Below are 16985 nucleotides of genomic sequence, written 5' to 3'. Positions count from 1 at the left end.
AGTCATAGACCAAGACCTCATTGTGATAGATGCAGTACAAATCCCTACCTTTTTAAAAATATTTATCAGCTTCCATACTGTACTATAGTTTTAAACGTGAGATTTATCCTTCTGGAAAAAAGTTAGGTGTTGTTCTTAGGTCCTGTGCTCAAAATTTTGAGGCTATTTGAAGTATGTTAGATGCTCTTTTGTAGACCTCGACACATAACATAGTTTACAAATGAAATAGTGGGTACAAATGTATGTTTGTCGACATATCTTTGTGGTCAAGCATTGGTGTGACTATGGATCATTTCTGGAGTGGTTTTCTTCATGATCGTTTGGACCCAGGCAGGGAGATGGTTGTTCAAACTGCCTACACTGGACAGTGCAAATGATTGTGTTTCTCTTTTGCTCTCATTCATTTTTCATTCATCCAGATGGCATGGTGATGTGTGTGTGTGTGTGAATAAGATTATTTAAATAAAGACACATTTAGACCCAGATCCTCAAAGGTATTTAGGCTCACTGAAATCAGTGAAAGTAAGGAGCCTAAATACCTTTCAAGACTGGGCCTATGTACTTACGCACTCCTTTTTTGTAAACAAAATCTGTTCTGCTTTGAGGTCTTAAGGACTTTTCTGCGCAGAAACAACAGTGTCTGGAAGAAAATGCTGTTTGAAAAAAATATGGTGCTATGGTAGAAGCTAATTAAGCCTATGCTAGGTGCTTATGGCTGGAATCGGAAATAAAATAGATATGTCACCCTGGAACTGTTATTTGTGTACACGTTTCTAATATATTTCTCTGGGCCAGATTTTAAAGGTATTTAGGTGCTTAAAGATGCAGATAGGCTCCTAGATGTTTTTGAAAATCCCAGTAGGCACATAACTCCCATTGATTTCATACATGTTTGAAACAAAGCAAATGGAGATCATGTTTGCCAATATATTGCTTGCAAACTGTATATATGTTCAAATTACTAAGGGCTGGTCTACACTAGGGGGAAGTATCGATCTAAGATATGCAACTTCAGCTACGTGAATAGCGTAGCTGAAGTCGAAGTATCTTAGATCGATTTACCTCGGGTCCTCACGGCGCGGGATCGATGTCCGTGGCGCCCCGTGTCGACTCCGCTACCGCCGCTCGCTCCGGTGTAGTTCCGGAGTTGACAAGAGCGCGTTCGGGGATCGATATATCGAGTCTACATGAGATGCGATATATCGATCCCCGAAAAATCGATCGCTACCTGCCGATACGGTGGGTAGTCTGGATGTACCCTAAGTGAAATTAGTGTTTGTGAAAGATACCAGATTCACAGTCTAGCACAGCAATCCTCTCCTTATGTAACAAAAGTAATAGCAAAGCAGTCTTCCTACACTGCCCTGCCAATGTGTCTCAATCTCATTTTTCAGAGAGACCAACTTTAGGTGCAAGAAAGTAGTTCAGTCTCCCTGCTAGTGAAATACTTAGCTTCTTTCCTGAGGCCTCCAGCTTATTTCCCATAGTGAACAAAACGGCCAACGGATAATGTATTCAATTACTACCTCTCCTAGCTCACATTTGAACTAGTGAGCTATGAAGAGGTGAAATGCTCAATAGTCCAACACCAATTTATTGAGTCACTTCATAAATATACATATTGAGGTTGAGTAACTTCCAGTCTTCCTTTTTCTTACCACTTTGTTTTGTTTTCTTCTCCTTCCCCTTTGTTTGATTATTTCATTTTCAAACTGGAGCAGAATCTCACTAATCCTTACTCCTGGTGGCTCACATGAAAAGTGGCAGTCTTTCCCCACACATTTAATCACACTATGCCGCAATAGGGTCTCTTATTTATTTCTAAGATGTCAGTTTTTTTACAGGGCATTTTTATTAGTGCATTATGAGGGATTTATATGTAAAGAGCTAAAATGAAAAGACATTTGTAAGAATTAATGAACAACGAATATTTTGTAGTGCATTGTCCTTATGTTTCTGCTAATTTTTCATGGTTCTCCTTGTCAGAACAAGTGAGAGACTGTTGTATTTACTTGGCTAATCAGTACTGAATACGAAGAAAAATGTAATTGCAGCTTTTATAAGCACACATATTACAACCCTTCATGCTTTATTATTTATTAATTTTATTTTAAAAGATAATGTTGTAAGTTTGTATGATTCTTTACAAGATGTATGGCAATGGGCTTGAGTTGTAACTTTACTCAGGTGAGTGGTTCCATTGATGTCAGTAGGACTATTTATGTGGATAAAAAGTTACTCGTGATCCATCCCTGCCCATCCTGGCTAATAGCCATTGATGGACCTATCCTCCATGAATTTATATAGTTCTTTGAAGACTGTTATCAGGTCACCCCTAGTCTTACTTCTTGTCTTACTTCTACGAAACGTGTCCAACTTTTTAAACCTTTTTTAACCTTTCCTCAAAGGTCAGGTTTTCTAAACCTTTTGTAATTTTTGTTGCTCTCCTTTGGATTCTCTCCAATTTGTCCACATCTTTCCTAAAGCTGAAAATTGGACACAGTACTCCAGCTGAGGCCTCATCAGTGCCAAATAGAGCAGGATAGTGACCTCCCATGTCTTATATATGACACTTCTGTTAATACACCCCAGAATGATAGTCACTTTTTCACAACTGCATCTCATTGTTGACTCTCCTTCAATTTGTGATCCACTATAACCTCCAGATTGTTTTTAGCAATACTACTACCTAGCCAGTTATTCCCTATTTGTAGTTGTGCATTTGATTTTTTTTTCCTTCCTAAGTGAAGTACTTTCCACTTGTCTTTATTCTATTTCATCTTATTGATTTCAGACTAATTCTTCCATTTGTTGAAATCGTTTTGAATTCTAATCCTACTTTCAAAGTGCTTGCAACCACTCCTGGCTTGGTGTCACTCCTATCCATTATCCAAGTAATAATGAAGATATTGAATAGTACCAGACCCAGGACTGACCCCTGTAAGTCACCACTAGATATATCTTCTTAATTTGACAGTGAGCCATTAATAACTACTCTTGGAGAATGGTCTTGCAACCAGTTACTCACTTACCTTTTATAGTAATTTCATCTAGAGCACATTTCCCTAGTTTGCTTGTGATAATGTCATGTGGGATGTTGTCAAAAGCCTTACTAAAATCAAGATCTATCATGTCCCCTGCTTCCCTCCACATCCACTAAGCCAGTAACCCTATCAAAGATGGAAATTAGGTTGGTTGGCATGATTTATTTTCGACAAATCCATGCTGGCTATTCCTTATAACCCTATTATCCTCCAGGTGCTTACAAATTGATTGTTTAATAATTTGTTGCAGTATCTTTCCAGCCAGGTATCGAAGTTAGGCTAACTGGTCTATAATTCCCCTTTTTAAAGATTAGGTGCTATGCTTGCCCTTCTCCAGTCCTCTGGGAGCTCATCCTCTATGAGTTCTCAAAGATAATTGTTAACAGTTCCAAGATTGGTTGAGCTAATATCTTAAGAACCTTAAGATGGATTTCATCAGGCCCTGCCAACTTGAATACATCTAACTTATCTAAATATTCTTTAACTTGTTCTTTCCCTGTTTTGGTATGTTTTCCTTCCCCCCTTCTCGTTAATATTAATAGTGTTGAGTATCACCATTAACATTTTTAGTGAAGACTGAAGCAAAATAGGCACTAAACCCTTCAACTTTCTTGATGTTATCAGTTATTAGCTCTCCTTCACTGCTAAGTAGAGAACCTGCACTTTCCTTCATCTTCTTCTTCTTCCTCCGAATGTATTTAGAAAGCCTCATTGCCTTTTATGTCCCTTGCTAGGCATAGCATCCTTTTTGATTTTTAGGTCTGTGATGTTATCTGATTTAAAATATGACCATATAGATCGGGGTGGATAAACGTTTTGGCCCTAGGGCCACATCTGGGTGGGGAAGTTGTATGCAGGGCCATGAATGTAGGGCTGGGGTTGGGGTTTGGAAGGGGGCGTGGGAGGGGGTGTGCTGTGCAGGAAGGGTGCAGGGTGTGGTAGGGGGTTGGGGTGCAGGAAGGGGTGCGGAGTGTGGGAGGGGGCTCAGGCCAGGGGGTTGGGATGCAGAAGGGATGCGGCTGGGGGCTCAGGGCAGGGGGTTGCAGTGTGTGGTGCAGGAGGGGTTCAGGGTGTGGGCTCTGGCCCTATAGCACTTACCTCGAGTGGCTCCAGGGTGGCAGTGGGGCTAAGGCATGCTCCCTGCCTTCCCTGGCCCCACACCCCCCTCCCCAGGGGCCGCAGGGACATGGTGCTGGCTGCTTCCAGGAGTGGTGCGGGGCCGGGGCAGGCAGGGAGCCTGCCTTAGCACCACCGCTCCATGGGGCTGGCTATCCCACAGGCCAGACTGAAAGCCCTGACAGGCTGGATCCAGCCCACGAGCCATAGTTTGCCCTCCCCCGCTACAGATGATTGTTGCAACCACTGTTCTATATTTGCAACATATCTTGTACAAAATGTGGCATGTAAGATGTCTATTAAAAGGTTATGATTTTCTGTTTATGATTATGCTATCTGTATGCGTGTATCATTTTTGTATTTGAAGTTACGAGTATTGGCACTATACCTGTATCTCAAATGTTTGCTCCTGGGCTAACTAACAAGGTATTTAGCCAGCACATCTTGGAGGGACTATTCAAATTGAGTGGCCCACCAAAAGGACGTTAACTCACAATGGACCATGGGAGGCACCCACATACACTGAGTGGACTGTCCTGTAAACGTGCTGTCTGGTATAGGTAATGGCTTCCTGCAGTGACTGAGCGAAATTGGGCATGGACATGTGACTCCAAACTCCCATATTTTACCTGTCATTTTTTACTAGCTGTGCTGAGGTGTTTGTTTAAAACAATGGGGTTCCCTCCACATGGCAGAAGATATAAAAGGCCCTGAAAACCCCTGCACCAGCCTCTATCCTGCTCCAGCCTCTGGACTATGGACTATACTAATGGGAATATTCTGATCAATGGACTGAGGACTTTCCAATGATTTGCAAGCAACCAGAGACTTGACATAAGCCAGCAGTTTATTCCATCACTGCTACAAGCCTGAACCAAGAACTTTGCCATTATTGTATGTATTTGATTTCTTTAACCAATTTTATCTTTCTTTCTTTCTTTAATTAAATCTTTAGATTTTAGATACTAAAGGATTGGCATCGGCATGATTTTTGGGTAAGATCTAAGTTATATATTGAACTGTGTTTGCGTCTGGTCCTTTGGGATCAGAAGAACCTTTTATTTGATGAGACTGGTTGTAAAGAACCACTCACTACTTTTAAATCCAGTGTTTTTGGTGGTAATACAAGGAGTGGAATGCTGGAGGAACCTGCTTTTCTGACTTCTTGTTAGCCAGTGTGGTGAAAGAGAAGTTTTTACGTTTGTTGCTAGTTTGGTATATACTATGGGGGATTAGCCACAAGTCTTGGGGTGTATCTGCCCTATTTCTCAGCAGTTTGTCCTGAGTTTGGCATCCTCAGTTGTGGCCCACTGAGGCACGGTTACAGGGTCATTAAAGATCTCCTGATGGAGTGTAGTTGTAGTTATATTGGCAAAGTTGTGCTTTTACCAGGATAGTTTATTTTGTTCAGGGCTAGTGAAGTGAGCTACACCAGTGAAAGTGCAACACTGCTGGTGTAAAACGATCCTTCATAAACTGAGTGGTCTTAGCATGCAATTTATGCACAATGAGTTTTCCACTGTGATGTCCTTACAACTCTTCTTCCCATTACTTGTCATTAGTTTAATTCCACAGCTGCGCTTCACAGGTGAACATTAAGTTCAAAGGCTATTCTCTGAATTATTTTGGGATTTCAATCTTGTATTGGTTTAAAATACCTTTTCATAATTACAGTTGATGTTTTGCCATTTTTCTTCCCCCCTCAGATTTTAAGTTTTTGGGTTTTTTTTCTTCAATTTTCTGTGTTGGTGCCTGCACTAATGACGGGAACACATCTATAGTTATTCTTTGGATTCCATTCAAGAACATCTTCCTTTTGCACTGGGTGTGGAAAGCTCATGCTCATTTTGTGGTTTCATTAATTGTTTAATAGTGGCTATCAAATGACAGGGATTGATGTTTCAGTTAGTCACTTTTAAAATGATTGTTAATTTTTGGCAGTTTAAAAGATATTATAAAATCCAATGTGATTTAGGTGGACATATCTGCAAAGTGTTAAGATAGACAAGGAGTTTAGATGTTCTGATATTTCTCCTTTTCACTCCTGCACCTAGCAGTAAGTCTCTGAGGAATTACAGAGTTAGCTGTTTCAACTCTCAAAGATACAGAAGTGGAAAATATTTAAAAAAAAAACCAGTCTAACAAAAATTATATGGCTCCTAAGTAGTTGCATACTTTCCAACGCAAAGTGTCCTATTATAGCTGCTTTTCCTCCTTCTCACTAGGTTATTTTTGCAGTTCTCATTTTTATGCCATAGTCATGACTTCTTTAAATATTGTGTACTTGCAATTTCTGGTTTCACCTCAGTGCTATTTATGCACAGGGTATTTTTTTTCAGTACAGCTTCCAGTATTTTTTATGGGAGTTGCATGCCTAGTTTCCTCTGTTGTTGGAATTGTGCTTCTAGGACAAAAAATGAATTTCTGCTACATTTTGTAAGTTTCACTTGTAGATGTCTTGTTTGACAGTTTCATTCTAATTAGTCACAGGTAAGGCCTGTATTTCTAAGAACTGCAGCCATGAGAACCAGACTAAAGAAAGTTTCTCAAAGTGTGTACATGTCTGCAATTATTTAGAAAATAGAACTATTTGGAAGTCTGGAATTATTTAAAATCTGTGATTACATAGCACTGTAAACCATCATCATTTTGCAGATCTCAGATCTTAATAAAAGTGTTATAATTCCAAATCTGAAAATCCAGATGACAGAGGAAACATCTGGCCAGATTAGTTTAATCATGGAAAACAAGTATAACATCATTTTCAATTTCAGTTTTTCAACAGACTGTACTATGCATACACTGCGTGTGTTTTAATCTTGTTTCCTGATTAAAATCTGGAATTCTTGTAATTGATTTTGTCACTGTCAGTTATTGCACTGTCAGTACTTTTTTCCTAATAAATATAACTTAGATTTTATTTACACTACATAAAAGTACATACACAGAATAGTATATGAGAGGAAGCATGGAACTCCCAGGGAACTGGGAGTCAAGATTCTTGGGTTCTAATCCCAGATCTGCTCTTTACTGACAGACCAGCTAAACTCTTTCTGCCTAGGTTTTCCTGTCTGTAAACAAGTGGCATTAATACGACATTATTGGGAAACTTCAGTTAATGTTTGTAAAGTACTTCAAGATCTGCCTTCATAAATTGGAAGCATTGTTATTCATATTCAGAATACCTTCTCTTCTATTAATACTTCCCATTCAGAATGCAAAGCTCAGAATGGAACTCAGAAGTTGAGCAGGGAATATCAGAAGTAGAACTTACTGATCAGGGCATGGTATTCCTCTTATGATATACCCAGGGCTCTGAGAATTCCATATGAATTGCTAAACCAACTGTACCTTCATGCACGGTGAAGATAAAATATTCTGAAATATGTTAAGAATTCAAGAGACTGGCATCTGAAAGGGAATATCGAAGGGTATGTCTACACTACCCGCAGGTAGCGATCGGTTTATCGGGGATCGATATTTCGCCTCTCATCTAGACTTGATATATTGATCCCTGAACGCGCTCCGGTTGACTCCGGAACTCCACCAGGGTGAGTGGCGGTTGCGGAGTTGACAGGGGGAGCCGCGGCCGTCGATCCCGCGCCGTGAGGACGGGAGGTAAGTCGAAATAAGATACTTTGACTTCAGCTACGCTATTCCCATAGCTGAAGTTGCGTATCTTACATTGACCCCACCCCCTACTGTAGACCAGGCCTTAGAAGAGGAGAAGTTAGCATAATTCCCAAAGGTCTAAATTGCGCAAGCTTTACTTACATTGTCTTCAGTGGGACTGTTCTTGGGAGTAAGTGATTGATCTAGACCAGTGGTTCCCAAACTTGTTCTGCCGCTTGTGGAGGGAAAGCCGCTCAGCCCGCACCGCTTCCAGCAGCTCCCATTGGCCTGAGAGCTGCTGGAAATGACTAAATGAGAGAGGCTGGGGTCAGCCAGAGTCTGCATGGGCAAGGTTCCCCAGCTTCTTAACAATTCTCCACCCCACCTCCCAAAATAACCTGTTCCATACTTCTCCCGCCCACACCCAACAACCGTACAGGTTCACTCCCAGGCTTCTTCCCAACAATTATTTCCCTTTCCCTCAGCTCCTGCATTACTCCTGACTCTCCTAAGCTGTTGCGCTGCTTCTGAGGAGTACAAGAAATGCATATCTATATAGTGGTTTAAATGAATTATTACTCAAAGTTCTGTATTAATATGCCTAGTAAGGAATGTATTCATCAAAAAACATTTCCTGAATCTTTTTTCTTGCCTTTATTGTTATAGACATACTTGCCGACAGGTATTTTGAAATAAATTTCCAAAATAATTGAAACTGGCATGATTATATTGTGTTGTTATGACAAATAAGATATGCAGAATTTAAAAATATTATGCACAGAATTTTTAATTTTTTGCCAGAGAATTCCCCCAGGAGTAGTAGTTACAAGGAGTCACGCTGAAGTGAGTGGGAAGATCTCCTGAAATGTAATAGAAAAATAGGACTCTACTTAGGGAATTGAAATCAGTGGGCTCCTTGTGTGAGTAGGATTGGGACTTTAATAGAGGTCTTATCATGCCATTGGTTTGGAAGCAGAACTCCCCGTTGACTTCATTAGGGAGTTCTGCTGAATAACAAATGTCATGGTAATGGCCCGTGATTATGTTGCGAGAGTTTACATAGATACGTCTGGTTTGCAAAAAAGAATTTGGCCCTGAACTCCATGTATTTAAAGGCACATGTAGAGACTTTGTCAGTCCAGCATGGACTGCTCACACAATTTGGGCTTCCTTTCTAAATGAAACCTAACTGCCAGTTCTGACTTTCTGCCAGGACTGTGCTCCTGCAGCTCAACAGCTGTAAGCTGTTCACTGATTGAACTTGGTAGCTACAGACCTAGCATTCCAAGATCCGATTCCCCCCACTCCCCTGCACTAGCATATGGGGTTTTTTGTTGGACTGAGTCCACCCTTATTGATGCTGGCAACTGTAGAATTGACTCTAGTTGGTCTCAGCTGATTGCCTGGCTGGACTGCCTTAGGTTTTGGATCATGCTTAGCTGTGAAAGATTTGCTCCTTGTTATAATGTAGGTTTAATAATAATGATTTATGTGGATCCATATGCAACCCATTACCAGTAAAAATGTTTTAGGCAAACAGTGGCGTAGCAGTAGCTCACACAATATCACTATGCAGGAAACATGCACATGGGGACAGCCTTGGATCCCTGCTCCCGAGGCAAGTGGAGACCAGTCGCATTGCAAATAGATTTTTCCACTGTTCCTCCTCATAAGGCTCATTACTGTACACCCATCTTCTGGGCCTAAATTTACCTCTGACCTTTTTTGATCTCTCTTGTATTACTGTAGACTGTTCACATTAGAAATATTGAATTAAGATATGAAGCATTTATAAAGGGTAGATAGACAGACTGAAGCACAGATAGGAAATAAATCCAATACTCCCTGCTCTTTTTCTTGCAGGGGGCTGGGGGGAGGTGGGGCATGTTTGATATCTTGGGAACTGAGGACCTCATTATTCTTTAAATAGGATCTTAACTTCACTGGGCTATGGATCAGGGTTTGCAGGTGGAGCCACTGAAATGCAGCAATGAATACCTTGGGGCACAAGCTGCTCTTTCTACATTCTCAGACAGAAATACAGTATTGCTGTGGCAGCTGCCTCAGTCTTTGTAGGCAGGGCCGGCTCCTGCTTTTCTGCCGCCCCAAGGGGCAAAAAAAAAAAAGAGTGGCAGCACTTCAGTGGCAGCTCAACCGTGCCGCTTCTTCTGCGGCAGTTCGGCGGCAGGTCCTCCCTCTCTTCCTCTTCGGCGGCAATTCGGCGGCAGCTCAAAGAGGCAGAGAGGGACTGAGGGACCCGCCGCCGAATTTCCACCGAAGAACTGGACATGCCGCCCCGGTACTGGACAGAGTGCTGCCCCTTTGAATTGGCTGCCCCAAGCACCTGTTTGCTATGCTGGTGCCTGGAGCCGGCCCTGTTTGTAGGGTCCCTGTGCATGTATATATGCCTAAAATTTTCATTTCAGTGGTAATAGGATCAGGTCCCTTGTGGGAATCTAAGGGACCTTGGATGTGCAGGGTATATTTTTAGAGCTTAGTCTTACTGACCCTCCCTTTGTAGTATGTAGAATTGAGCCTTAGTAAATTACAAGAAGAACCATGCATAATATAACCATCCGATTATATTTAAGAATTCTTTGCCTATATCCTCATGTATCCTTATGAAAATTTACCTCTGAACATATTGTCCAAGAAGCCGACATTGTTCTTTATATGCTTTAGTATTTAAAAAAAAACTGAAAAAGTTTTGATATAAAATGACACACTAGTCCCTTAAATATTCATGCATAAGGCATTGGTTTGTATCAGAAATATTTTACCCCTCATGGGGAAAAAAGAGATTTTTTTTTTAGCACCTTATAATTCTGCCTCCACAAAGTTACAGACAGTCATAAATCAGAGATGTCTGAAAAAAAAACATATAACACAAAGCTTGACACGGAAAGCAAATATTTGGAGAAACTTGATGACAGCACAGGATATTTTAAAAAATAGTTTTCCACGTGAAGAAGCTTAAGGCACCTGGATTTCAAAAACAAATTTCCACTGCTCTGAGGCACATGTTTTAAAGAGGTGTGGCGAAACCAGCAAATTTAGAAATAAGAACAAATTTGGTTTGGTGTGTTTGTTAATTTTTGCAATGACAAGCAGCATAAAACACAAAATAGGAACAGGGGAACAGAAAATAGATCTGTACATATGAATGGACCCAGTTCAATTACTTGTTCAGTGTTTGTTTGTTTTTTTAAACAAAAGGTTCTACTTCCTTGTGGAGAAATAATGTGGGCTACTCCCATACAGGCTAGTGAGAGTTAATACTATAGTTGGCCAAGTGTTTAGTGGGAGAAGATGCCCCAAAGTATTCAATATACAGGTGATGCCCATTGCAGGCTTGGTCCTGCAAGGAGCTGAACACTCTGATCTTGATCCTTTAAAGCACTTAAGCACATGATTAAATGCTTTACTGGGTAAAGATCAGAGGACTCAGTACCTTGCAGGACTAAAACAGATACACACATTGCAGCAGACCCTTTATTTTAGAAGAGAGAATGAGAGAGAGAGATCTGTCATGCAGAGCAGAATAAATCTATCCTCTTTCAAACAAATCAAAGCATGGTAGCCCTGTTTTCATTTGAAGGTACATGTTATTGCAGCAACTTCAGCACTGAAGAGGTTTCACTGTATTTTGGTGCTTAACCTCTACAAAGCAGGCTGTTGGTTTTCTTCATAGCACTGGAATAATATAGATTCTTCGGTGTTGGTGATTTAGGTTAATTAAAAGAACACCCTCAAATGCTGGCACATTTTTGGTTTGACTCTTTTGATCTCCGCTGTTTATAATTGATTCTTACAATCTTGAAAATCTTTCTGCGTATTTTGCCCATTTTCATTTGCAGATAATTATTCCCATTTTTGTTTTCCCCCATAAAGCAGGGATGACGGGTGGGTGCGGCAGCACACCCTGGCTTTGAAGTAGTAAATACATTGTTTCTGCTTTCAGCACTCCCACTATAAAAATTGTTCCACCATCCCTGCCATAGAGATTCCTTTAAAACGTCCTGGTTCTGTTTATTCCTTTGCATCAGCTAGTGTAAACTGGGGGCCTAAACCTGTATTCGTTGGGAATTTTAGACGCACAAAAAGTGCATAGCTCTAGTTAGTGGAGCTCTGAAGTTTGGCTTTGTTTGTTTGTTTCCACACCCTCTGCTGGAACTTCTGCAGCAAAGTACCACACAACCGGCTTACAAAAATAGGAGCCTTTTCTTTAGGTTCTTATTTTCAGATATATTAATTCTGGACACTCGGTTTGAGATACCTATAGCCTGATTTTTGTAGAGGTGCGGAGCACTCAGAAATTCCATGGCGCACTGGAAATCAGGCTTTAGTTGTCTTAAATTGGGCACCCAAAATTAGTGGATGCTTCTGACAATGATCTCAATAATGCATGGGCCAACTTTCCACCAGACTAGATATTCTTGGTCAGGCAGACCCTTAACTGGTGTAAATTGTCACAGCTCCATTGAGGATCTGCCCCTTTGACTCCCTAAGTACGTTCTAAGTTACACCTTTTTAAGGCAAATTGTATTGAAGATTCAGTTGGTTGCTAGGGGATAGTCTGCTCAGTTACACCATTATAAATCTACAGTGTCTCCAGTAACAATTACCCTATTTTTCCAGTATATCAACCAACCTATGTGCAATACAAGGGCTAGGAAGAAGGAAGAGCAAACAGTGGTACATCGTAGCACAGTAGTTAGCAATGAAGGGACAAAGCAGCATTACCGGAAGATGTAAATAAGAATTTTTTGTTTTTTGTTTTGGAAATTTCTAATGCTCCGTAACCTCCATTAGCAGAGTTTGAAGAAGGAGCATGCTTTGAAATTGTGATTACTTGGTACATCTGATATTATAAATAATTTTTGCGAGACAAAGTTTTCTAAAATTCATATTGCAATATATATGATGGTGGAAAAGTAATTGCACCTGCTCGTGCAACATGGATTCTAATTCCTTAGATAGCTCTGGTTGAATGTTGAAAATGTTGAAAGGAAACTAATCTATTTAAAAAGCTAGCTGAAAGATGAGTCCTGTTGACTGCAAATAGCTAGTTAGCTGTAGATCTTATTTCAAACTGTCAATGACCATTATACTCTGGGCCTGATTCTGATTTCGTTTAGACCACGTATATCAGAATTCTAATGAAATTGGTAAAATTACACTTATGTAAAACTGGAACGAGATCAGAATTGAGCCCTGTGTATCTTTTAGTTTATGGAAGAGTATTTTTCCACGCAGCAAAAGCCAGAGGATGTTGGAGGTGTAAATTCTTTAGAAGATGGATGTGTACAGTGCTGCATGAAGCTGTACTACAGAAATGTCTTTTATATTTTCAACATTAATTGTGCATATGGAGTTAGCTAAAGCATGACAATGTTTTGTTTCTTTTCAAATCCCAGTTGAATATTTTCTCCACATCTGTCAGTCAGGCACATTCCAGAGAAAGGCTTTTAGCTTGTGTGTCTGCTACGTTGTATTTAATGTTTCAATATGAAAAAGAACAGCATGGTCTGGGAAGTGATTGGAGCCAAGACGTGTTTATGCATATGGAAGTACAGTATTTCTTCATGCAGAAACTATCCCCTTGTATGCTAGACAGAATACTGGCTCTGTTAATAAACTGTGACTTGGTAGCTTGCAGTAGTATGTAATTATGAATAAGAACTAATCAGAACAGTAACAGAGATGGTAAAAAGAGTTTTATTGCAGTAGTGTAATTGGGCTCAACTCTGTGCTCTAATGCAGCCACTGATTTCAGCCTGGCCCTAGTGTACAAGCATGTACGGTGTCCTACTCAAGAGGGCTCTTGCTAGCTTGTGGAATTTGTATATTATAATATTACAGTTTTTCAGTCATTATTTTCAGCCTACTGTATAAGAGAAAATAAAAAAAAAAGTTCTAAGCAGTGAACCCTTCTCTGCTCCCCTCATCTAGTACAGGAGAATGATTGTGGGACGTGAATAAAGGCTGTATTCACTTTCCTCCCTGACCAAGTGTGAGTAGCTAGATTTGGTGCATGGGGGTTCCACAGAGGTTTAAGAGGAAGGAATCTTCCCTCATTCCCATACTGCGGAGCTCCTCGCTAGTCATCAGTGTAGTAGATTACAGCTGATTACAGCCCTATTTAGGTCTGAAACTGCATTAGCTCCACCAGCAGAATGGCCAGTGAATCCATAGCTCCAGCTCGGGCTTCGCCACTGAAGATGGATGTGCAGGGAGGCCCTGCAATGGTCTCATACAGTTAGTTAGACTTCCAAATGCTGGCCCCTGCACTGTGCAGTAGAATTGCACTGATTCCACTGCATCTGAGGGAGGGGTCAGGATTTGCCCCATACAAATAATTCTAAACGGTTGCAGTGCCCAGGCCATATAAATTGTAGTAGTGGGTTCTGCACTTGACTAGCCAACTCATCAAAACCGATATATGTAGCCTTATAATTACACAGGGTCCACAGTCAACCATGTTCCTGTTTAAATCCAAACCATTGTGTTGAATACATGTAAACGATGCTTGTCAGATAGTCATATAACTAAAACTCCCCAGTCATTTCCATGGTGCATCCATTCTCAATAATTCATTGGGTATCCTGTGACTTTTCATTGTCAGATTAGCAGTGCCGCTCTTACAACTGTTAACTTCAGTATGATCAGAGCAGAAGCAGCAGAAGAATTTACGTTTCTTAATGTGTGACTAGTAAAACTGATCCTGAGCCAATGTGAAATTCATTGTAATTGTAATTGTAGCTCAGTGGTTTGAGCATTAGCTCAGTGGTTTGAGCATTGGCCTGCTAAACCCAGGGTTGTGAGTTCAATCCTTGAGGGGGCCACTTAGGGATCTGGGGAAAAAATTGGTCCTGCTAGTGAAGGCAGGGGGCTGGACTCAATGACCTTTCAAGGTCCCTTCCAGTTCTAGGAGATTGGTATATCTCCTATTATTACCTATTATTAACATTTAATAATAATAATAATAACGCATCTATTGCACCTTCCATCTGAGGGGCTTGAAGGAATTCACAGGCATTAAAGGAATAAGCCTTGCAGCATCTCGGTGAGGTAATGAGGTATTTAACCCCATTATACAGCTAATGAAGCTAAGGGTCAGAGCAGCTGTACAACTTTTCTAAGGTTACACAGGAAGTATGCAGCAGAGCCAGGAATTGCCTGACTGGTTGATGTTTGTACAGCACTTTGAAGCTGTACAGCTGGATTTTTTTTTTTAATCTGGCCAATTCTTTTGTGCCTGGAATCAGTTGTGAGCATGATGTAGTAGGTCATTTAGATGTTTTAAGTATGTGACTGTGCCTGCAAATCTAGTATTTATATGTGGATTCAATTTATATAATTTAGACAACTAATTTTGAATGCAAAATTGCTCTTTTATTATCTGCAAATAGTAGATGTTGGATAAATATCCCTCCAATGCCCTCTTGGATGAAGATTGATGCAAAGAAATCACTTAATTTTTCTGCAGCATCGTGGTCTTCCTTAATCGCTCTCTTTACTCTCTGGCAGTCCAGCAGGCCTACAGATTCCCTCATATTGGGTGACTCATTGTCACTGTAAATTTTCCATCCTTGTATCAGTGGGATCAAACTGCACCAGTACAAAAGAACACTGGGAAGTGTTTTGCTCTGCTTCAGAAATGAAAACAAAACTGAACCTGAAAAGGTAATATGTAAATAGATTATCGTATGCATGTGTAAGAGGCATCACTCTGAGTTACTACACTGCGTATATCTGATAGGAATGAAGATATAACACATAAGAACGGCCAAACTGGGACAGACCAAAGGTCTATCTAGCCCAGTATCCTGTCTTCCAACAGTGGCCAATGGCATGTGCCCCAGAGGGAATGAACAGAAGAGATAATCATCAAGTGATCCATGCCCTATTCCCAGCTTCTGGCAAACAGAAGATAGGGACACCATCCCTGCCCATCCTGGCTAATAGCCATTGATGGCCCTATCCTCCATGAATTTATCTAGTTCTTTTTTTGAACCCTGTTATAGTTTGGCCTTCACAATATCCTCTGGCAAAGAGTTCCACAGATTGACTGTGCATTGTGTGGAGAAATACTTCCTTTTGTTTGTTTTAAACCTGCTGATGATTAATTTCATTTGATGACCCCTAGTTCTTGTGTTACGAGAAGGAGTAAATAACACTTCCTTATTTACTTTCTCCACACCAGTCCTGATTTTATAGACTTCTTATTGTGCTCTGTTTTTAACATTTTATTGTTGCTGTTTTCAATGAGCACAAAGAGTTCACTTTAAACTGGTAAAAACCTTTGAGCAAATTTCATGTGGAAAAAAAAACTTACTGCTTTTTCGGAAGATGTATTAAAACACGGTCCAAAGTACAGTGACACTCAGATATGTCAGTTTACACCAGCAAAGGATCTTGCCCTTTGTGATTTTCTATCCCATTAGTAACATAGTACTGAGATCTTAAATTACAAGAAGCAATGACTTGCGTGTGATGCCAGATGGGATTTTTTTAAAGCACCTAAGTGAATTAGGAGCACCAGTCTCTTGACAATATTTTTTTTTTTGTGAAGACAAAAATAACACTGATGGACTGATGTATTTTGCATACAAAAGATGAGGTGACATTTCCGGTATCTTAGAATGGTTCAAGTTGCTGGCTGGAATCCTGCAATTAAAGTTGCTTCTATGAGATGCATAGTTTTGAAGGCAGTGTGCTTTCCACCCCCACCCCACATCCCCTTAAATAGCATAAAAGGTAGTGAATTGTACAAATAAGTTACTCTGCACCATTGTTAAGTCTGCTATCTGATTGGAGTGTGCATGCATAGCTCCCATTAGTGTTAAAGGGAGTTTTACGGATATACTTACAGGAATCCAGGGCCAGAATCTAATCTCATTCTAAACTGTAATAACACCATTGACTTGAAAGAATTACTCTGGATTTGCACCAATTTTTAAATGTGATCTAGCCAGTAGACTTCTGTATCTGAAACCTACAGTGTAGCTTCTTAGAGTACAAATGATTCAAGAATGAGAAATCCTTTCTTGTTCTTCTAGATCACTTTGGTGATTTCCTAAACCCCCACGTTGGGCATTTCTCCCTCTATATAGAGTGTATTTCCCTTGAAGAGAAAGGAATGTTTCTTTCCTCCTGTACTTACTACAGATGCTTGACTCATGTTTTCCAATCTCTAATAACTTTCTTTTG

The 16985-nt window shown here is 40.3% G+C and overlaps 1 protein-coding gene across 4 annotated transcripts in view; it reads left to right on the top strand.

The window, feature by feature from the left end:
- Positions 1-16985, top strand: part of SH3GL3 (SH3 domain containing GRB2 like 3, endophilin A3) — a 74839-nt gene that overhangs the window by 35779 nt on the left and 22075 nt on the right. The gene's annotated exons all lie outside the window — the stretch shown is intronic.

Source organism: Mauremys mutica, chromosome 11 (genome assembly GCF_020497125.1).
Source record: "Mauremys mutica isolate MM-2020 ecotype Southern chromosome 11, ASM2049712v1, whole genome shotgun sequence".
Lineage (NCBI taxonomy): Eukaryota > Metazoa > Chordata > Testudines > Geoemydidae > Mauremys > Mauremys mutica.
This window is presented reverse-complemented; position numbering and strand designations above follow the sequence as displayed.